Below are 20,345 nucleotides of genomic sequence, written 5' to 3'. Positions count from 1 at the left end.
ACACCTTCTTGAATATTGACAGGTTTAATTTCGTGTGAAGAGGGCAGGACTTTGATTTTTGAGGGAAATTATGGGGGAAAAGACAACGACAACAACCAGAAAACAGGCTCAAGATGGCAACTTTGAAAGCTAGATGCAATAACAGCTAGACGCAATTCGGGCGATTCACAATGCAGTGCACCACCAAGAGTTTGCCACGGAGAGTTCGTTTTTCAAGTTTACGGTCGACAAAACATGGCCCATTTGAACGAGTGTCAGTAGAAACTTGAGCTAATTTGTTAAAGATTGGGGCAAAGCATTCTGCCGCCTTACAAAAAACTCCACATTGATAAAACAAAAAGAAAAAGGCAAACAGATACTTGAATCATATGCTTATGAACTTTCTGGCCTGAAAAACTAACAATTTCAAATGTCCCGCATTGCGCATTTGTCGACCATCTCCCACAATGCACTAGGAAAAAATATTTCTCCATGGCAAACTCTTGGTGGCGCACTGCATTGTGAATCGCCCGAATTAAAAGCTCGATGCTGATTGGATGATAACAAAATCTAGGTTTTTCTATCAGCCAATCAGCATCAGGCTTTCATTGTGTCAGGCTTTCATGCGTACTGGGAGAACTACAACGTGCAGGTCTCACGTCTCTGACGGCAAAAAGAGGTAGGAAAGTCACATTTTCCTTTGAAAAGACATTTCAAATTACAACAAACATGAGCTAATCTGAAGAAAAAAACTGCTTTTAATTAGCAATCACACCCAAGCTACACTGCGGCGGCACAAGTGATTTAACAGATAATCATATTGACCAGTGATTGTGCGTACAATAGCCTGGTCTGCTCCACGCGAAAACACGCTGCGCTTTATCGGTCAGCGGCAAAGTGCGACATTCTCGTCAAGCACTACACTTTTAACTTTCGAAGATAACGAAGGAAATACTTTTGATTCTCGATATGGAAAGATTCTTATAATGGAAAGATTTCCATATACGAAGTTCACTCAACACTCTGTGTACAAACCCTATGAGAGTGGACTGAAAAATTGTAAGTGTTTTCTAAGAAAATGCTTGTATTTTCTCACTGCTCAAATTGACTTTGATGACATGAAATTGCTATCTGGGGGCTTGTTAGTTAATACAGAGGAAAATTAGTGAACTTCGCATATGGTAATCTTGCCCCAATAATTTCCAGATTCATTTGCACACGTTTGCGTATCAAAAATTTCAACATAAAATTTCACAAAAATTAGACATCTGAAAAAGGCAGCACTTTTAGATTAGCTTATAAAGAGGGTGAGTATGTTCTAAAGCAAAAAAAACCTACAAACTAAGCCTAAATGTGAAAATCAAAATTTGAAAAAGTTCGACACGCTTTTGTACATGTGGAAGTGTGGCCTTTGTTTACGGAGGTAAATTGGCCACATTTAGGCCTATGGGGCTAGCCCGTGGTGAGCGTTCGCGTAATACGCGAAGCATTTTGCCCACAGACACAATAGCAAATGTTGTTACAACTCGACTCGGGACAAGTCGACCGTTGAGACAGCTTGACTTAATGGAAATGTATACACGTGGAGCGGAAAAAGTTGCATGGCAGGACCAATCCCGGGTGCGGCACGGGCATATACTCGATGCACAGAGGGCGCTCCAATCCGGTGGCGTCGCGTCGGGCCGGCGCGCCCTGCGCGAGGACCGGGCCCGGCCCAGCACGCAGGTACGGCAAGTGGGCCCACAGGCCCAGCACAAACGATGTCACCGTGCACGGTACGGCCACGTTGACCGACTGGGGATGAGATAAGTGGGCGCACAGGGCTGGCAAAAACGATGTCACCGACTCACCTTGCATGGTAGGCCTACGGACAAGTTGACCGGCAAATGGGCGCACAGGCCCGGCAAAAACGATGCCACCATGCACAGTACGGCCACGTTGACCGGGGTTGCGCGCACAGGCCCGGAAAAAACGAACGATGTGCACGGACAACATTATATCAGCTCTGTTATATGCAACCAAAAAAAAAAAACGTTTGTGTCATCACTCCCAAACGGCGATCAGCCACCGTCAAAATCCCCGGTACTATCCCCAAAACTAGGCCCCAAAACATGCAAGGCGACTTGTCTCAACGTTCGACTTGTCTTTCCATTTATCGCACATATGGTCGAGTTGTCTCAACGGTCGAGTTGTCTCAACGGTCGACTTGTCCCGAGTCGAGTTGTCTCAACGGTCGACTTGTCTGACCCCTGAATGGAGTGGCCCTGTATTGTTGTGCCGGCAAGGTGCCGAGTTGGCAAGGTGCAGAAGTGATCGGTTTAATACCGACTCAACCTCGTCCCCAGTGTTTACTTTATTTCCAACGTTGTTTCAATAGTAAACCCTGTATAGGAACCTTCCTTCCTGCATCCTGATTCGATACCGCAATTGGCTAGAAATGGATTTATATCGTGTACTTGGTGTTGTTATTCACAACGTGCAGGACGTGTTTTCGCGATCATTCGTCCACGCCTTCTCGAAAATATTCCTTTCCTTTCCAGTTTGTTAATATTAATGTGGCGATTCATAATAATTTGAAAATCATCAAAACGTATTTTGTCACCCCGTGCTTAGGCACGCCATACGTTTTGGATGCAAATGTATACATTGCGTGGCAAATGTATACATTGTGGCCTATATGACACAGCGCACAAAAGCCAGTGCATGCTGCAGATGCAGGGAGATAACGCTGTTTTGGCGTACTATTATTGAAGTGCAAGACGATAACTTTTCTTTTGGCTGAGCCTGGCATAGCCAGACATACCTAGTCTGCGACGTGTAGACCAGTTCGAGGGCTTTCTCTCCAAGCTGTGAGCTGTGCTGTTTTGTGTATCCTTAAATAACGGAAGCCAAAGGCACTGGGGTAGGTTTATCTGTATAATTTATTATTTAATAATATTTATAAATAAGACCGATTACTTTGTTAGAAACTTAATTGTCACCTCACTTATTGTAATTTTTCAGGGTTTTTACTTCTACTGAAAGAAGTCTTGTCTTCTTCGGGATAATAAAGCTAGATAAGAGATAGATCTGAAGCTTGTCATTTGTCATGTCATCTGTTGAATAAAACAACGGCGAGGCCTGCCGACGAGGCGACCCTTGATATGTGGCTTTCCAGCTATTACAGAATGGCGACAAGGATGGGATGACATGCCGTTTTCCACTTCCAGACAAGACCCCTAGTGTCAAATTTAGTTCGAACTTATCATTATAGGGCTGTATCAAAGATGTGTTTATTATAAAAATTTGTTTTAAGAGTTTAAACAAACTTGCGATTATTTGAAGAAGCTTTAAGCTTTGTTCAAGTTTCAATTTCAGCCCGTCGTGCAAGTTGGCACATGGTTTGGAGCTACATGTAGAATATTAGGTCGTGTAATTTGTGTTTTTTGGTCCCATTGATATTTTATTTACACGATTCACGTCGGTATTTATGGAAAATTAATGATACACTGTAGTGATTGACTGGCGATTGTACATGTTTTTGTACACAATGAAGATGCCACACATGTGTTAGTCTTTTTAAATTATTGTACTGTTCTGTGTGACTTGAATCTCCTCACTTACTTACCGTATTGTCCTGACAATTTGATATTTGCACCATGGCCTTACCTGCAGATGTGGCTGATGCCATATTGCAATCGAACCAAGCTCTCGCAGACACTCTTGCAGGGGCATTTCAGAATTTAAAGTACCAGCGAGTCAGCACAGTACGACTGGTGAAATTTTGTGGGCCTCCCACTAGAGCTGGGGATCAGACCATACATGAGTGGTTGGCCGATATCGGGACATATTGTAGGCAAGTTGGACTTGGAGATGGGGAAAATTGAGTACTGCCTTATATTACTTGGGCGGGATTGCAAAGGAAGAAGTGCTATGTACCCCTAACGAACAAAGGGATGATTTCAATAAGCTTACCGCGCTGCTGAAAAAAAAACCGGTTCGGTTCTCCAGAGTCCGTTCAATCCTTGACAAGAACCCTGTACGGCCGAATGCAGTTGCAAGGTGAAAGCCTTACAGATTACAGTCGTGTACTAATTCGGTTGCATGATCGGATCGAAGCCGCTGCAGTAAATGCGCAAGAGAAAAATGCACTTGCTCAGCTTCGAGAAAGCACCTCGAAAGAACAATTCATGAAAGGTGTGGAGGATATCTCAGTCAAGCGAGAATTGCGAAAACTCTGTCATAGCCGGGCCGATATCTTGTTTTGTGAGCTGCGTGAGTTTGCGTTGGAATTATTTCCTACCACGGAACAGTCACACCCCAATAATTCGGCGCCTGATGACTCTGATGTTGCAACTGCAACTGCTTATAGGGCCGCCGCAGTACCCGATAGCAAAGCGCTTTCTGAAGTTCTAGAGAACCAAAAACAGCTTGTTACTTCTGTACAGCAATTAGTAGCGCAACAGACCTCGATGAATGCAGACATAAAAGTCATTTGTGATGGTGTGAAGCACTTGCTAACTTCACAGCGGCCTAAAAAGCCTATGGTCAAATGCTCATTCTGCAACAGGCCGGGGCATACTGCTGAAAATTGCTACAAGCGAAAGCGAATCGAAAATACAAAGCCTGTAGAACATGCTGGCAAGAACGCAGAAGGCCATACCTCGGGAAACGTGGATCCTCCGTCGCAGACGGCAGTGTAACGGAGGCTCATACCGTATTTTTACCCACGGACTGTGTACCCGATATTTCAGTTGTTTCTAATTCTGTTATTGAAAGGGATGAGCCACTGGCCGGGAGTGTCAATCTTTCCGCTTCAGAGATTCGTAAATTAAAGGCTCCTCGGTAAATGCCCTACTGCAACTGTTATCGTGAATGGGGTCACCACAAAGTGTTTGCTTGACACAGGCGCTGAGGTCTCTTTACTGTCAAGCCAGTTTTATCAAAAACATGTAGCAAACACCTTGGGGAAATTACAGCCCGTGGGCAAGCTCATCAAACTGATGGGCGCCAATGATCTCGAAATCCCAGTAGAAGGTTACATAGAGACCTCATTAGAAGTTTTGGGCCAAAGTTTTAAGGCTACTTTCTTAGTTTCTAGAGAGACGGCAGCATCCGCTAACGTCTCCAAGAAAAACTATTGCCCCGTTATACTTGGCTGTAACATTTTGAGGCGAATTGCAGCCAATTCGAAGAGAATTGGGTCTGTTCAGCTAGATCCAGACTGGGATCTAGCACTCCGTTGGTTGCAAACCGCAGTATTGGTTGATGACCTGCATACCGCAGAGTACACGTCAGCAGACGTGTACACGTGCGAACGTGTTGTTGTGCCCCCGCAAACCGTGGCTAGTGTCAAGTGTATTTCAGACGACCACGACTTAAATTCGTTGCATATCAAGGAGTTTTTTTAGTGAGCAGCATTCCCCTTTGCTTGTCTAACAATGGTAGTTTCCGAGAAGTAAAGTCGGGTAACGAAGATGGTTCATTGGCCATATGTCAGGTGCTTGACGGTGACGGACAAATTGACGGTGCAAATATTAACGTGTATATAGCAAATGCTAGTGCAGAGCCCTTGATTATCCCGGCGCTCACTCAGGTAGCAGTCTGCAATTAATACTGAGGAGCAGATTTTCCTTGAGCAGGATGGGGATGGGCTTCACGTGTCAGTGCACCGTGTTGTAGCCAGTGTTCGCGAAGAAAACGAACCGAATGACTCCATAAATAGCAATTTGCCTTGCAATGAGCATGAGTTAAAAGAGGATGCACTGACAGATAGCCAAAATAGGGAAACCTTTGTTTTTCCAGACGGCACCAATTTTGTCATGTCTCCTGGTCTTACCCTTAAACACTTAGCACCAGAAGACGCTATTAAGGCAGCGGAATTAATTAAAAAGTATATCGATGTTTTCTCAGCCGCGCCCTTTGATTTGGGTTGTTGTGACATCATCCCTCACAAAATACGGCTGAGCGATGATACTCCAGTGAACCTCCCTTATCGGAGAATATTACCTTCTAAGGTTGGAGAAGTGAAGACCCTGCTTCAGGATCTTCTCGATAGGGGCATAATACGTCGACCATCTAGTCCTTACGCGAGTCCCATCGTTCTTGTGCGTAAGAAAAGTGGCCAACTCAGATTATGTATTGACTTCAGTTGCTTAAACGCGAAGACAGCCAAAGATTCATTTCCATTGCCGAGGATAGACGAAACCCTAGAGGCTCTTGGTGGCGCTAAAGTATTTTCTTCTTTAGATATGGCCCATGGCTACTTCCAAGTAGCCATGGAAGAATATTCTATTGATAAGACCGCGTTTAGGGTACCTTGGGGACTCTATGAATTTTTACGTCTTCCCCAGGGTCTCATCAACAGCCCAAGTACGTTTCAGAGAATAATGGAACACATTTTCGGAGATCTGAACCTGTCGGAGCTGATTCTCTATCTAGCTGACCTACTCTGCCACATTTGACAGCCACATTGAGAGACTTGACAAAGTTTTCAGTCGTTTTAAACAATACGATTTCAAACGGGTCAAAGTGTCAGTTATTCAGAGATTCCGTGGTTCATTTGGGTCATGTCGTAGACTCTAACGGAGTGTCAGTAGATCCTGATAAAACCGAACGAGTGAGGTCTTGGCCTACCCCAACAACTGCAAATCAACTGCGTTCCTTCCTTGGGTTAGCCTCGTACTACATGCGTTTCGTGCGCGACGTCGCCAAAATTGCAGAGCCATTACACGCGCTCACCGGTAAAGCACAATCAAAAGTAGGGAAGGCCACAGCCCCATTCGTTTGGACAGAAGAGGCCGACGTAGCTTTCAATGTTTTGAAAGACGTACTGTGCACGGCCCCTGTCTTGGCATATCCGTGCTTTGATCGCGACTTTGTACTTGAGACGGATGCTTCTGCTAAGGGTTTAGGCGCGTGTCTCTGTCAGGCTGATGACAGTGGGAAACTTCACTCAGTCGCGTACGCGAGTCGAAGTCTACGCGGAGCAGAGAGAAATTATGCCGATTTATCCAGTTTCAAGCTGGAATTACTCGCCTTGAAATGAGCAGTGTCAGAAAAATTTCGCGACTACCTGCTTGGTCACCACACAATCGTGTGGACTGACCATAACCCTCTGTCTCACCTACAAACGGCAAAACTTGGTGCTACTGAGCAGAGATGGATAGCCTAATTAGCACCTTTCGATCTTGAGATAAAATATAGATCCGGGAAGACAAATAAGTGTGCTGACGCCCTAAGCCGCTATCTTCATGTCGCCTCAGTAACCTGCGTTGAACTACAAAATTATGGACTCACCTGCGAGGGTTCACAAGTACCCATTGATGTGTCAGCTCAGAATGCGTCCGAAACGCATACCCAAAAGACAGAAGGCACATCACAGGAGACCGCCGGTTCTGCCCCTGCGGTGCTCCCCTCGTTCTCACATGAGGAGCTTGCCTCCCTTCAGAAAGAATATCAGTCTTTACGAGTTGTGTGGGACAGTTGGTATAAAGAAAATGCAAGCCTTGCCAAAATATGGATGATGTTAAACTCACTTCCGAAGTGCGTGGTTGGTTGAAAGAATGGCCACGAATAACAGAACACAATGGCGTGTTGTATAGGGAAACTGTTGACCCTGCAAGAGGGACTGCTTTCCAACTCCTTGTTCCGCAAAAACTCCGTAAGTTAGTTTTGGAAGCAGCCCACGACCATTGGGGCCACCAAGGCATAAACAGAACATTGGCGTTTCTTCAGCAGCGCTGTTATTGGCCGGGAATGACGAATTGTGTCCGAAATCACGTTCAGACGTGTTTTCGTTGTACGTTGACGGAAGTGCCAACGCCAACAATTCGTTCGCCAATGCGGCATTTGCTGGCGTTTCAACCTCTTGAACGCCTTGCTATCGATTTTGTCAAACTTGATGTCGGTAAGGGGAAGATTGAAAATGTTCTCGTACTTACTGATGCCTACACTAAATTCTCCCTAGCAATGCCATGTAGGGATCAAACAGCGCCTACAGTAGCTCGTGTCTTGCGGGATCAGTGGTCCTCACATTATGGCACTCCAGCCCAAATTCATTCAGATCAAGGCAAACATTTCGAGAGGCATTTGATCAGAGAGCTGTGCAATTTATATGGCATAAAGAAAACGAGAACCACTGCTTACCACCCGCAAGGCAACGGGCAAACCGAAAGGTTCAATCTCACGCTTTGTGGCCTTATCAGATCACTTGATGGTAAAATTCGTCATAATTGCCCAGATTTTCTGCCCCATCTAGTACATATCTATAACACCACTCCGCACAGCGTAACGGGGTACCCGCCTTTTACGCTAATGTTCGGCCCAGATCCGGTTGTTCCGCTAGATCAACTGCTGAATAATACGCGTACAAACTGGAATGAACATGCCATTCAGAAACAGGCAGAGATCATCAGACAAACACTATATTGAGTCTTGAAAAAGCACTCAGTCACTTTGATTGCACGTGTAGTTTAAAAGTTACTGAAATGGAACCAGTTTGTGTTGGGTAAAATTTGGAATAGGAATTCCAAAAGCAGGAATATGTGGGAGATTCACATATTTTAGTCATACTTTAAATGTGTGTATTCATGCAAGAGGATTATATATAAAGAGTAATATGTAGTTACCCTTTTTGACTTATGGATCGTTCGAGGGCGACTGATCCTTAAAGCAGGGAAATTGTGGCGATTCATAATAATTTGAAAATCATCAAAACGTATTTTGTCACCCCGTGCTTAGGCACGCCATACTCTTTGGATGCAAATGTATACATTGCGTGGCAAATGTATACATTGGGGCCTATATGACACAGCGCACAAAAGCCAGTGCATGCTGCAGATGCAGGGAGATCACGCTGTTTTGGCGTACTATTATTGAAGTGCAAGACGATAACTTTTCTTTTGTCTGAGCCTGGCATAGCCAGACATACCTAGTCTGCGACGTGTAGACCAGTTCGAGGGCTTTCTCTCCAAGCTGTGAGCTGTGCTGTTTTGTGTATCCTTAAATAACGGAAGCCAAAGGCACCGGGGTAGGTTTATCTGTATAATTTATTATTTAATAATATTTATAAATCAGACCGATTACTTTGTTAGAAACTTAATTGCCACCTCACTTATTGTAATTTTTCAGGGTTTTTACTTCTACTGAAAGAAGTCTTGTCTTCTTCGGGATCATAAAGCTAGATAAGAGATAGATCTGAAGCTTGTCATTTGTCATGTCATCTGTTGAATAAAACAACGGCGAGGCCTGCCGACGAGTCGACCCTTGATATGTGGCTTTCCAGCTACTACAATAATATGAAATGTGATACTGCATGTTGTCTCGTTAAGATCGTAACAGTTTAATTAAAATAAAATCATGTTTTCGTAACTCACGCCATGCTCGCGCTGCGACGAATTGATTCTGTTTTTACCCCAGACACCGCATTCAAAAACAAACGCAAATGTAACGCACAGGCAGGCACCAGACTACTCCTAATTTGCATACGTGTTCAAAAATCTTGCACATGCAAATGATCCAATACCACTTACCAGGGTGAGAGAGCAGGTAGTGGTGGGCGCGTACTGCTCGACACCCTGGGGACGAGGTTGGTACGACTACGACTACGTGGCACTAGTACGATAATCCTTTCCTAGGGACGATGGACACACATCTATCGTCTCTCTTCTGGCCTTTTTCTTGCCTTATTTACAGAACCTTCATGATATAAGACTTGAAAGAGGTTTTACTATGCATTGATATAATAAAATCAAATAATATACACCAATATCATGAATTATTTCGATACAATAAAAAGACAAACCTCCTGCCGAAGTCAGGGGCCGGGGGGGGGGGGGGGGTTCGATCCAACTCGGACCCAAACCACTCGACAACCAACTCGGACCAACTACCAACTCGCACCCATGCATGACCAACTCGGACCCATCGTTTACAATAATTCGACAGCGTTTTCAATCATTCGACAATATTATAAAGTTTGTCCACTTATCATCTGTTAATACAGTGATGCTGTTAAGTATAAATTGTCATTGTAGTTGTCAGGTAAAATATCTGTATTGCAGCAGTTTGTCGTTGTAAAGTGCATTGAAATGCTATTTTGAAATGCGCTCTAAAAGTGTAATTAATTAATCATTTTTATTATTTGTTTCATTTGAAACATATTGCGCTTTAACCAAAAGTAATTAAAATTAAAGTTTAACCAATTATTCATGTTCATATTTGACATCATTCACGCCATCTTGCTCAATTTAACAGCGATTTATTTCATTTTTAGTTCAAACCACATAAATTCAGAACAGAGATCTTCATGGAAAAATAAAATTGGAAAGTAAGACATTGAAACATAAACACTTTCAAACATGGCATTATTAATTCAATGAAAATAAGTAAACATATTATAAGTCATTAAATAAAATAAATAAGGTATAAAAACAAAGTCTATTCTATCTAATCTGTACATGTACATGTATTTAAAACAAAACCCACATAAACACCATTGCATACACTGCAAGAAAAACGAAGGTTCCATATTGAACAAAAAAGGTTAATCAAAAATGTATAAAAACTTACACAGATTCGTAAAAAACCCACAAAATTAAAAGCCAGCATGTGAAAAAAGATAAACTTATTAAGTACCCTACGAAAAGATGAAATGTCAATCATCAAAAAGGAGTGTTGGAGCTCTGGAAAGATTATCCTTCAAGGCCTTACAGGTAGCTGCCTGTATGTTCGACTATGATGTTCCACGGGGGAAAAAGTTAATCAAAAAAATATTAAAAGTTAAACAGATTCGTAAAAAAAAAACAATAAAAAAAACTAACAATTACATGAAATGAAAGGTCTATTTCAAATTAATAACTTCCTCACTGAACAAAATGTGTAATATGCTTTACCAAAAAACAAAGTAAGTGAATTTAAATATATAATTAAATGAAATGAAGTGATTTCAGTACTGCGGTGTCACAGCATGATGAAGGGAGTTCGATCCCAAACTAAATTAGGATAAGTTTGTTGGAACTTGGAGACTATCTAGATGAATTACACAGCATCACCAGATTATATCTTCAACAATTAATAGAGAATTTATTCAATCATCAGCAGAATCAGAGTACAAAAGATCCCGTATGGTAAGGATCCCCAGGTCACAAAAGATCCCCAGGTCGGAAAAGATCCCCAGGTCGGAAAAGATCCCCAGGTGCAATAAATGAAGGTCTCAGTAGACCGCGCCTACATACTGCCACAGGTTCTAGAGGCGCCCACCTTCCCTCTCAGCACATGATTATGCTGGCAAACAGCATTGGAAAGGTGAAATCTCACCGAGAAATTCCCGGCTACAAAATAAGTGACTGCCGTCCAAAAGTTGGAAGACAAGCAGTGCCTGTTTCGCGCGCTCCCGCACAATGCGGACACATCACCAAGTGTCTCTAAAATATTACTGCACCCTCAACAAATTCTGTTACGGATTAACTACACCCATAATTGACATGATATGCTCAAAGGAACTTCCACATAATTGTAATTCTTATACAACTATAATAAGAAAATGTAGAAGAAACCCTCTAAAACTATGGACCTACTTATTTCAAAAGCGAAGGGGCATTGGATTAACAAGCGCCACATTTGCAAAGGTCACACGTAAACATCAACATGGGTCAATCTAAATATAACCTTGTATCCGGGCAGCCGGTGGGTGGATGGAGGTTACGTGCCCCCACAAATTCCCTGCTTTAAGACCACGCGACCCGAGTGGTCCCTACTAAAGTACAATGTACTATGTTATTCGAATGTTCTAAGATTTCACTTTTTTTCAGCAGCGCGGTAAGCTTATTGAAATCATCCCTTTGTCACATGTATATGCCTCGCTGTGCGTCGATGCTGAGCTTGAGATTTAGCGGTACCGAGGAACAATTTTATAAGCAGAGTATTGAATTATGAAGAATCTGACCACTGAGTTGACGACTCAGTCATGGGAATCAGATAAAAGGATTATCGTCACCGTTATATAATCGCTTCAATAACAACCTGCATTGTGAACATATCCAAGCCATGAATGGATTCGGGGGCCATCGCATAATTATGATGTCATTGCACTTATTTGCTGGTCAGTTTAGTGCACGTGGAGCATTGTACTGTTGATGAGGGATGACGTATGGGGCCAGGTAGTCAACAAATAAAGCAAATAATAAGGAATGGGTATTAAGATAAATAAAAGGAACACATTTCACACTGATGATTTTCAAGGATTATTTGAGAATTTATTTATCATTATCATGCATATAACTTTATATACGTGCACTAATATTATGCAGTCATCATAAACTGCCCATTTTATAATTTCAGACCTGTTTCTAATAATATTGTCTTTTGTACCTGACATATACCGGTTTACAATACACTGTCTATTTAAAGCCACATCGTATATAGAACCCAGTGGACACAAGTTTAAATCTTCATGCATGGGCATGCTCTTCTTCTAAGCCATAAGGAATTACTGTATAAGAGTGATAAGGGGAGACTATTTCAAATACTATTTTTTTCCTATAAGACACTGTGAGATTATTTTTAAAAATGAGTAATCTTTTTGAAACTACTAGTCTTTAATCATCACTGTCTTCATCGTTTTCTTCATCCTCATCTTGTTGGAACAATCCGTCAAAAGTGTTACGGTATCTAGGCATAGGAGGGCATGTTGCTCAACCTTTCGTTCCAAAAACCTGCTGCTTTTTGTTCGAGGATCCATGCTCCCCAACCTGTGGACGATGCATCGGTAAACATTTGGAGTTCCACAGGTCGTCGCTGTATTGGAGTGTGGTTCCAATTGTTTAGGGCCTGGCGCCACCATTGTAGGTCCTTTATCGCTGCTGGCGTAAGTTTCAGACTGTCGTGCCAAGAAGTCTTGGTTGCAATGACCCTGTACACATTGCGAAGCAACAGTTTTACAGGTAAGATCACCTGTGCCATAGACACACACTGTCCGGCTATGCGTGCAAGGGCCCTTGCTTGTATGGTTGGTTTTCGTAGCGCCCTCTGAATGTCGCGCCGGAGTTTTCGCGTTTTCTCTTGAGGAATGCATATTGTTGGCACAGTGCCCGGGCAGGTTGAGATATTATACCCGATCCACAATTTTGTTTGTTCAGGTACCAATGAGGATTTGTCATAATTAATTGTCCACCCAAGATCCTCAAGAGTGGCAATTAGGAAGTCTGATTGGGCAGCAATATTACTTGGGGATGCCGCAAGTAACCAGTCATCAACAAACAGGGCTGCACGTAAACCACAGACCCTAACATATTCAAGAACCGGTCGCAAAACTTTTGCAAAGAAGTAAGGTGAGGCGTTTAACCCAAATGGAAGTCTGGTCCAGCAATAATAATTATGATTCCATTTAAAACCTAGGAAGGTTTGATGAGATTCACAAACAGGCACATGATAAAACCCATCCTTGAGATCAATCGTAATTAACTGGTCCTCACTCTTCACTAATGAATAAACAACGTCAATTTTCTCGTTAGAAAAAATTGGGAGCATCAATGTAAGAATTCACAACACGTAAATCAATAATAAGTCTCCACTTATTTTTGCCCTTCTTCGGTACCACATTCAGTGGAGAGACAACTCTAGGTTTAAAGGCACATCTGGCAATAATACCTTTCTGAAGCAAGTTCTTAATCTCACTATTCAAAAATGTTATTTGATCACTTGCAAAATTTCTGTTAGGTAATTCAATCACCGGTGGGTCAGTGGTAAACGGTAGTGTAACACCGCATTGAAGCCAACTAATAACAGTAGGCGACGCACCTATTTCTTGCCACTTGGAATAGTTAGAGAGTGGCATGATTCAGAACTATTCTCCTCCATATTGAGGTTGGTTGGGAGGATAGTTGGCTGCTAAGCCATGGAACACATCCGTTCTACCTTGACTACGACCACCTACACCTCTACTATAATTTCTATAAGAATAACCCCTGCCTCTGGAGGCATATGACCTAGTATTTGAACGTGCCCCTGATGCTGGTTTTCTTGAAGCTGCGGCTAGTTCTGCTGCTAATTTTAGCTGGTTCACCCCTCGATCAGAGAAGCAAGCATTGTTTTTCTGAAAGCTGCGAAACAACTTGGAGGTATCCTCGTCGAATTGTGATGCCACAATAACTGCCTCGTACTCACGCTGATTGTAGTCCAAGTTGGCTTTCAAACTTACAGCCAGCTGGTCCAAGAATGCTGGATCCACACTTTCATTCTTGTGAAGGTCGCTGTACGCTAGCTGAAGTACTTTCAGAGCTGTTTCTACGTAGCGACTGCTCTTTGTAGCAGAAAGTAAAGTGCCCTCTCAGTTTTATTATTGGTACCTGATGGGCAGGGGCCCTCACACAGCCTGAGGGAAGAGTCCAGATGTACTCGTGAGACGGTATCCTTAACCGCACTGAATTCCTTTTGGATATCTTCTTTACTGATGGCGGCCGCACCGGTGTCAGTGGCTGGTGTGTCTGCCTGATTATCACAGGCGCAATCGGGCTTGTCGTGTGGTGTCGTTTCGACCACACTGTCCTTTGTAACGGCTGACGTTTCCTCCAATTTCGGGGCAATCCTCGTTTCTAGTGCCGATAATCTCTTCTGAATATCGTTGAGCAAAGTCAACAGTTGTGTATTTTCACCAGAATCGTGCTCTGCAACAGACATTTTGTGTCAATTTGACGATTTTTTACGGCATCGAAAGCCGGATCATGCGGTGTGAATGCGTGATAGAACACAAGACCCCGGATGTCATGACCTGAATTGTAAACAGGGCAGAGGTCATGACATCCAAGCCAACAGTGTGGGGGCGCTGTTCCATTGTAATTACTGTGCTTGAATCATACACACTGCCAATAAAGCCCTACTCCGATCACAAATTGCCTCCACCCGATGTTTCCTATACCGAACTGATCAAGAAATAATGAGTAGGAAGGCTAGTCTCCGTACGACTATGCACACAACTGATTATGATAAGATATCAGCCCTCACGGAGATCCAAAAATTCCAACGCCTCACTTCCTCTCACACAAAAAGAATAGACAGAGCCTCACGGAACACGTCCAAAAACAATCGGAACAATGATGACAAGGAGAAAACGAAGTTGGTGGTAAACCTCAGCCAACGCCATCTTTGTAAAACGAAATCAAACGTCTTAGCCTTGGGTATGAGTTTTGCCACCTACCCTAACAAGATTCCAGTAGAGGAGTTCATTCAATCGATTGAACCTTCTATTCGTAAACTTGGCATACAGAAAGCAGACGACATCTGTATGCAAGTACACCAAGTCCTGAAGCACTCAAAGCCTCCCATATCAAACATACATGTAACAAGACTGGAACACCAGGCTATCAACAGCCTCTGCAATGTTACTTCATTACACATTCTAAAGGCAGAATGCAATTGTCATAATGGACTGCACAGAGTATGATCCAAAGGTTCAGGATATCCTCAACACAGATACCTATGTATATCCGCCTAATCATAGCACAGCCTTACCGACTCCGTTATACAGGCATCTTTGCCCTCCAGCTCCAAATGCCCAAGATTCTTAGGCCAACCAAAGATTTACAAACCCGATAAACCACTCCAACCCAATGTGTCTTCAACCTACAACCTCGCACAACACTTAACATATCTCCTACACCCACTCGTTGGCAACACGCCTCACCATGCACCCAATTCAGCAGGGTTCATCAACACCATAAAGGGAATTCAACTACAACCCGCCGACATGCTAGTGAATTTTGATGTCAAGTCTTTATTCACTAATGTACCGACTGAAGAGGCATGCCTCGTAACCAGTCTCAGACCCCGAACACACCTGACATGCCGGTTGCCGTCCTTCCATGCATTGGCCATGCATCGCACAAGATCCAGCGTACCCTCCATGAAGTCAATATTAAGGTCTACTACCAAACCCGGAATAAATTAGAAGTGAAATTGAACACCAACAAAGACAAACACAATCCGAGCAGTCAAGCAGGAGTTTACTGAATTCCTTGCTCGTGTGGCAAAGTGTAGCATAATCAGCACTGCTTTTCCCCTCCATTTTTGCATGCGGTTGCCCTTATCAGAACTTGCTGTGTGACACAGTACATGTATTAGAATTTTTTTTAAAGATTTCTGTCTGTTTTCACAAAATGTTAATTTTGGGGTGTGATTACACAGCATGAGCTATTGGTGAGGGGGCCACCTCCTTCCCTTTAGTTTGTACATGTACACCACTTCTTTTATACAAATATCTTGCCTATTTTTGTGTAATTTTAATTTAAACAATGGAGATGCCTTACATGCATATCAGGTTGGGTTATATAATCCTTTTATCTTTCTACCATTCTATTCTCTTTTTTTTTTAAAGAATATGCAAGCCAACAATATTAAACACTAGTGTACAAAATGAAATGTTCACATCCAGAAAACTGAGCAGGCGAGCCGTGGCTACAATATGTGCACATGCGGGCTATGAAAGTAAGTGGCTGATGACCTTTGATATTCTCATCTTTACTTCTGTAGAACGATAGTTGCCATTCCCCTCCCCTGTCTCCCAAATGTGTTTCCCCTCTCTCTTGCTAACATTTTTGGAGCATTTATTTTTCATTATAGCCATAAAGAGGAAATATTTGTTTCAGAATGAAAGGGAACAAATTAAAGAAACATGAAATACTCAACTAATACAACAGCATAGTTTTAACGCACACTTGAGTTTACCCACTCTCTGGCTAGAGCTGGATTTCCTCATCAATGAGATTAAGTCCCAGGTGATCCCGTTTCAAAGGCTGACAAACATGTTTGCTGCTTACCGGTATGACCTATCGGGTGTCTCCAAAAAAGTATACCCATTTTTAAACATAAATTATCACAAAATCCACTGAATATTTCAGAAAAAGAGGTATCCAGAAACTCCAAGACAGACGGAAATTGTCCATGGTGTTCTAATTGTTGGACATTCTCACAAAATGTGAAAGGCCATGTGTCAAGATAAATCAGGACATGAGCACAGAATCATTGACAGATGATTAGTGGCAAAGCAACTGTCACTGTTCCCCAACTGATCCCAGTGCGTGAAATTAGACAAAAAAAGTGGTCAGACAAAATGTCCGAGCACAATCAAAAGTGTTCTGCCATTGTCAAGTTTTGATCTGCCATTTAGCGTTCCAAATTTGATTCACGCGCTCGATTGATTTTAAATTTCTTGGCCGACAAACTTTAAATAGAACACTTAACCTATGAAAAAAATATTAGACTTATGAAAATGTTTAACTTACACAACACTATAAACTTTAAGAACTGGGAACATAAGAACTATATACACACTTTACTTTCCGGTGGGTCGGTTCTGTTCGTCCACCTCGATGGCCTTGATATAGGACGTTCGGTGTTCTTCTTTCTTGACCAGCGCTCCGTCCAAGTACACCTCCACTCTGGTGAACTCCTTCACCTGGGCCATGCGCGTCAACTTGGTAGAGGCCGTGGACCTGGGCGTCTCCATGGACATCTCGCTGTCTAAATCCTGGCCTTCCAAGGAGGGCATGGATGGTGCTGGACTATTGGGTGGGGACACCTCCACGGTCTTCATCAGCTGGAGCATAGCTCGGGGCTTACCTCGCTGTCCATAGGGGGAATCGGCAGGCCGTGGAGACCGGACTGGACCCAGCAGGGGGGACAGGGGGGTAGGCGAGAGAGACAAAACAGCCGTGTCTTGGGCTGTCTCGTCAACTGGTGGGGCGGTCGCAGGGGTCTCTGGTGGGGGGGTTGCCAGACTTACCGGTGTGTCTTTGGGAGCTAGTGGGCCCCCAGTCACTACCGGTTCTTCCGAAGAGTTGGTGTGGTACCTGGCCTTCTTCATGGCTGGAGTTGAGACGCCTGGTGGGGCATTGTTGTCCAACAGCTCCGGGTGGCACATCTGTATGTGCTTCTGCAGGGTGGAGACGACACCAGCCTGGTAGGAGCACTTACTGCAGTGCAGGACGTTCGCACCCTTGTGGACATCGTTGATGTGGCGCCAAAGACTCTGGCGATGCACAAACCAGATGGGGCACTGCCGACACTGGAAGCGTCTGGGGGCCTTCGTGTTATGAGGCATCTTGCTCTGTGTATATATTAACCTGAGGGAAAGTACAAGAAAGATTATTAATCATCAACAACTAGTCAACTTAGGCTATTTACAAACACTTTTCAGGGTAGAGTCGTCCCCAGAACCCTTATCTATACCGCCAGGGTAGTTGATGGGTTCTTTTGGGGTATCGTCTGGGCAGTGACAAGTCTTGCTGCCCCGACTGATTGGCTTGACTTTCAGACCCTGACTCGTCTGCAATGGCATCTTGCATTACAGGAGCATTATGTTCGACCTCGAAGGCAACTCTTCAGATGAGTTCTTGTCATCTGGAACTGTTGTCAGTTCTTGGGGGAGGTTTTTAGCCACCTCATCCCTGGACTGACCTTCCCAGTTGTTTGGACTGACACACGGTTTGAGTCTGTCCACATGAACAACTTTGGGCTTGCCTCCTTGTTTAGGTTGGATTCGAACTGTTACATCCGATAGCTTTTTCAGAATCAGCCATGGCCTTTCCCACCTCAACTGGAGTTTGGGGGACATGTGCCTCTTCTTTGCTGGGTTGTGAAGCCAAACTAGTTGGCCTTCCCTTAACCCATGCTCATATGCTTTTGTGTCATAGTTCTTCTTCTGCCTTCGGGCACTTTTCCCGAGACACTCTCTGGCTCTTTTGTGAGCATCTTGCATGTTACTTCGCAGTCTTTCTGCAAAGTCTACGGTTGTGTCTTCCTCAATTTCGGGACAACCTGTCACCAAATCTACCGGGATGGTCACTTCCCTTCCCAGCATCATCATGTTGGGGGTTTCACCGGTGGACTCATGTGGCGTGCACCTATAGGCGAAGGTGGCATAGGGGAGGAACTCATCCCAATCCTTCTGCCTTCGTATAGGGTCTATTAGCACTGCCACGATGTTGATCAAGGTTTTGTTAAACCTCTCAACCATGCCATCCGATTTCGGATTGTAGGCGGTTGTTCGAGTTTTGGATATGCCTAGAATTTGGCACATCTTGCAGAACACACCTGACTCAAAGTTGGTGCCCTGATCGGAGTGGAGTTCTTGGGGAACCCCAAACCGACACACTATTTCGTTTACCAACTTATGCGCGACTGTGATTGCAGTAGCGTCAGGAAGTGCGAATGCTTCCATCCACTTAGTGCAGTAGTCACCAACTACCAACACCCATCGGTTACCATTGTCCGTTGTGGGCAATGGCCCGAGCAAGTCTATTGCTACTCGCTCCATTGGCACCCCAACTCGGTACTGCTGTAAAGGCGCTAACCTTCTCTTAGCAGCTGACTTCCTCCTGGCACAGACATTGCATCCTCGGAGGAAGGACCGCACGTCTGCAGACATGCCTGGCCAAAAGTACCTCGCTTTCACTTTGGCCAGAGTTTTACTGACCCCTAAGTGACCACTAAGCTGCCCACCATGCAACTCAGCCAGAATTTCCTTGCGGACCCTTGGTGGCAACACCAATACCCACCGGATGGACTTTCCGTCTTCGGAGTCCCACCGTTTATGCAGAACTCCCTCACGGACCTCCAACTGGTCCCACTGCGACCAATAGGTCTTGCATACTGCTGAAAAGTGGGAAATTGTCTTCCACTCGGGTCGACTTTGACCTTCTTCCTTCAACCTTATGAGCCAACTCACGGTATCATCCTGTAGCTGTGCTTCTCTTAAGGCACCTTGCGACAGGGTTGGTTGGGCAGCCACACCCCTAACCAAGAACTCACTCCCTTGAGGTTTACCCTCGGGTACTTCACCAGTTGTCTCATATTCTTCATCACGGCCGCACTGTTTGCATGGCCGTCTGGACATCCCATCAGCATTTCCATGCTTCTTTCCGCTTCTGTGCTCTACGACTAAGTCGTATTGAGACAGGACTTCCATCCACCTTGCCAGCTGACCCTCGGGGTTCTTAAAATTAAGTACCCACCGCAATGCGGCATGGTCAGTTCTGACGGTCACCTTTCGGCCATACAGGTATTGTTTGAAATACTTCAAATATACCACCACAGCCAACAACTCTTTGCGAGTGACCCAGTAGTTCCGCTCAGGTTTGCTGAGCTTCCGACTTGCATAAGCAAGCACTTTCTCGTCACCATCTTGGACCTGGGATAGCACCGCCCCGATACCGTCACCACTGGCATCGGTGTCCAAGATAAAGTCATCCTCAGGCACTGGGTATGACAGAACCGGAGCAGCTTGAAGCCTGCTCTTCAGCTCGTCAAATGCCTGTTGACAACTCTCGGTCAATACGAACTCCTTTGACTTCTCGGTCAGGGCATGGAGTGGGCTCGCAATTTTTGCAAAT

The sequence above is a fragment of the Patiria miniata genome, unplaced genomic scaffold (assembly GCF_015706575.1).
Source record: "Patiria miniata isolate m_02_andy unplaced genomic scaffold, ASM1570657v1 HiC_scaffold_1, whole genome shotgun sequence".
NCBI lineage: Eukaryota > Metazoa > Echinodermata > Asteroidea > Valvatida > Asterinidae > Patiria > Patiria miniata.
The sequence above is the reverse complement of the archived record's forward strand: the minus strand, read 5'-3'. Positions refer to the sequence as shown.